Raw genomic sequence first — 4,297 nt, 5'->3', positions numbered from 1 at the left:
GTTGTAACATTCCTCCATAGAATGATAGAGTGTGGCCATACTTTTGTTCAAAACTGGTTTATCAGTATCCAACAGTCTCATTTTTAAATCAGTGATACTCATAACATTGCATGTAACTCCTGAGTCAAATTGTTATTTTTAAAATGTTCTATTAACTTGCATTTTGATTAAAAGTTGTATTTGTAAGTATGACTATCTGTTTCTTTCATATGCATGACATCCTCTTGAGAAGTAGGATGCTGATCTTGATTTTCATCGTCCTCAATATGTTTTACTGCCGTATTGCTTTTACACACACTACTAAAGTGGTGTCTTTTTTAAAAACTGGAACAGATCTTAGATCTTACCATAAGCCGGACAAGCCCCTCTCTTGTGAAATTTTCCACAGGATCAACAAAATTGACCTTTATTGAGTTTTATAATCTTCAAAGAAGTTTCTTCGTTTCCTGGAGATGTCAAGCGCTTTAAATATGTGTCTGTATTTTCATGCCGCAAACAAATTTTCATAGTAGGCCTATTGTTTAACTTCAAGTCTTTCTTCATCAATAGACATTTCCGTAATTCATTGTTTTCTAGGCCAATGACAAGACGGTCGCAGTTTAATGACATCTCTTCTAACAAACTTGACAAACCATCAATACCGCAACTTGTATCTCCTTTCAACCTTCCTACAAAATCTTTTCTACAGTCACCTGACAAAGTGGGCTTCCTTGCACTGATTATAGTACAGAAAGTTGCTAATTGCTACTTTTACTTACTTTTGCCACATACCAGTATTCCAACCAAATAACACAAAGCAGTGTGCTTTTATTATGCACATAATCCGAGTACGCTTGGAAATAGTTTGGCAACACTAAAAAGATACTATTACTACTATCAGCTGGTGCAGTTGTTTCCCATTTCGTTCAACATTTGAATTTAACCTAAAACCTTAAACGTATTGTTTACTGTTTGAAAAACTAATTGTTTCTATGCCTTATAGTAACTGTAGGAAATAGTTATTTGTGTAACTAGTATGGTGAAAGTGGCACTTTGCTGCACACGAGAGCAGTGTTTACGCACTCGCCTGCGGCTCGTGCGGAATGATCTCGAGTGCAGCAAAGGCCTTTTTCACTCGTGTTACACATTATATTTTTCCTACAGTCACTATAAAGCATATAAATAATTAGTCTTTCAAACACTATACAACACGTTTTTAGGTTCAGCTGGCAACACAAATGGTGCCCTAGAGAAAGTAGTACCCGCGGTTCGTATCACTCCGCTATTTTTCCTCGGCAAGAAATGTGCTCCGCGTTTTGAAAATATAGTTCCGTATGTTTTTGTAATTTGAAGTGGTTTCCGCGCCTAAAAAAATGCTTTAAAGGTATTTTCTTGTTTATTAAGATCGTAGGAATGTTTTAAAAACGTTTAAAAGAAAAGTCCAGAAAGTTCAGAAATACCGAAACTATAAACACGAAATGACAGGTCAAATCGTAGTTATAATAGTCAATCAGCTGCTCATAGTACATATAATTATCTTTAAGTATTGCCAACCTATTTCCAAGCGTACACGGGTTACGTGCATAATAGAACGCTGTTTTGTGTTGTTTCGTTGGAATCCTGATGTAAAGTGCAAAGTATAAACCCTACGACAAAGTATAAACCGTACGGCAAAGTATAAATATGCAGCAATTAGCAGCTTTCTGTACTATAAACAGTACAAGGAAGCCAACTTTGTCGGGTGACTGTAGGAAAAATATAATGTGTAACACGAGTGCAAAGTTCCTTTGCTGCACTCGAGAAACTTTTCATACTCGCCTGTGGCTCATGCCTAAACATTTCTCTCATGTGCAGCAATTCTTGTGTTGAATTATTTTGTAAAACAAAAATCTTTCATATTATTTTTTCGTTACACAAAATATGAATCCAATGCTTCTATGATATCAGCAAGATCTGTATTATTGGTAGGTATCTACAAGTTTTTCAATAAATTTAAGGCCCTCTTTACCTATCAATGTGTTTAACATAGCCAGTTTGAGTCTTGGTGTACTTAGCCTTGTGCCTCATACTGCTACTGCCTCTGCTAGTACCAGGTCATTTCCCCATTGCTCCTTCCTTATACTCTCCATTATTCCTTGGCTGTGGATGTATTGCTTGAATCAAGAGGTGTAGGTTGATGTAGATTGAATTAATAAACAAAATTACCTTTAGTTAGGCTTTATTGAACATAGAATCTAGCATGATATAGAACTAACAATATGAAACAAAACTAATATCATAGTAAACGAAAACAACTTCTAAACATCTGAACAGATACGTTACAATGTTCAGACAGAAAGGAATTATATGACATTCTTCCCCTCCTAGCTGACACAGTCTTTTAGTATTTTTCTAGTAATCATGGTCTTTTAGATACAAAGGCGGGTGTTTGCTTCTGGAACTTCTCCTTAGAGCAATATGGTCTTGATTCAGTCTTTCCTCGTCTTGGAAGAAAGGCTCAGGTCCAACACCAACTTGAGAACTTCTTTAATTTATTTGTAGATTGGAGTTTGAGTCTTCATCTACATGTCGTAGATTGGAATTTGAGTCTTCTTCATGTCGTGGATTGGAGTTTGAGTCTTCTTCATAATGTGACACTTCTCCTACAGGTGCTAATTGCCTGGAGCTCACTGTAGTTTCACGGCCATCTGCATATCTTATGTGAGAATACTCAGGATTCCCCTCAAGGAGCAGTACTTCTTCAACGAGTGGTTCGTATTTCGAGCTCCTGACAGGCCGTTTCATGAGCACTGGAGCACTGGACCTGGATTCATGAGCCAAAATGGAGTTGTCTTACCATTACTAGATCTTCTAGAAAAAAGAAATAGTCTTTCATGCGGTGTTGTATTTGTTGAAGTACACAATAACGACCGGATAGAGTGCAAAGCTTCTAAATGTACTTTTTCCCAATCAGATATGTCCAGATTTTTACTTTTAAGTGATAATTCGATTGTCTTCCATATAATACCAACATACCTCTCAGCTGACCGTTGCCCTGAGGATTGTAAGCTGTTGTACGACTTGTGGCAACTTCTAGTGAACATAAAAATGATTTTAGTTCTTGAGACATAAAACATGAACCTCTGTCAGAATGAATATAAGCCGGTACTCCAAACATTGAGAAAAGTTCCTTAAGTCTCAGAATAACAGTCCTAGCAGTTGTGTCTTGAGTAGGGAATGCGAATGGAAATCAAGAGTATTCATCTACGACTATTAAAAGATAACGATTTCTACTTTTGGAAGGAAGTGGCCCTTTAAAATCTATATTCAGTCTTTCGAATGGTTGAGTAGCTTTGATAAGTTGTCCTTCATGTTTGTGGAATCGAGGTTCTACCTCTAAGCAGGTTCGACAGGAGGAAGTTACTTTTCTGATCTCATCCAGTGAATAAGGCAAGTTTTTACTCCGAGCCCAATGATACATTCGAGACACTCCTGGATGACATAAAGCGTCATGTAGTGATACAAGGTTTGATAAAATTCCTTCCATCGATGAACACACCCTGGATAAAGCATCTGCTGTTTTGTTCTCTTTCCAGCTCTGTAAATAATCTCATACAGTACTTATAACAAGATAACTCAATTCTCCATCTCATTATTTTATCATTCTTGATTTTGCTTGCATTCCGATCACTGAACATGAAGGCTACATATTGTTGATCTGTTATAAGGCGAATGTGTCCGCCTATGAGATAGTGCCTCCATTTTCTTAACGCTTCAACTATTGCATATGCTTCTTTCTCGATAGATGAATGTTTCTGTTCCGAGTTTGTTAGTGTTCTAGAGAAAAACGCTACTGGTCTACCATCAATAGTCAGAGCTGCTCCTATTGCATGATTTGATGCATCAGTTTCAACTGTTAACAACCCATCACAGTCAATCGAAGAAGTTACTGCATTAACAATGTCTTCTTTAAGTCTTTGGAATACACATTTAGCTTCTTCATTCAGTGGAAATGAACATCTGTTTAAACAGCTCACCTTCTCAGAAAACTTAGGAATGAATTGTGAATAGTGGGAGAACATACCAAGAGCTCTGTGAAGAGAGTTTGAGTTGGTTGGAATGGGAAGATCTCGAAGTGGTTGCAAACGATCTGGATCTGGTCTTATTGATTTATGACTGATTACATAACCTAATAGATGGATCATCATGGTTGTAGAAAACTTGCAGTTATGTTTGTTCAAAGTAAGATTATATTTGGAAACAGCTTTCATAAAATTGCAAGTGATTATGTTGGTTAAAGTACGTTGAAAAGCAGGGACACCATTACGAACTCCAAAAG

This window comes from Macrosteles quadrilineatus, unplaced genomic scaffold (genome assembly GCF_028750875.1).
Source record: "Macrosteles quadrilineatus isolate MER2022 unplaced genomic scaffold, UCM_ALF_1.0 Scaffold_2__2_contigs__length_208266976, whole genome shotgun sequence".
NCBI lineage: Eukaryota > Metazoa > Arthropoda > Insecta > Hemiptera > Cicadellidae > Macrosteles > Macrosteles quadrilineatus.
Note: the sequence above shows the minus strand (reverse complement) of the source record.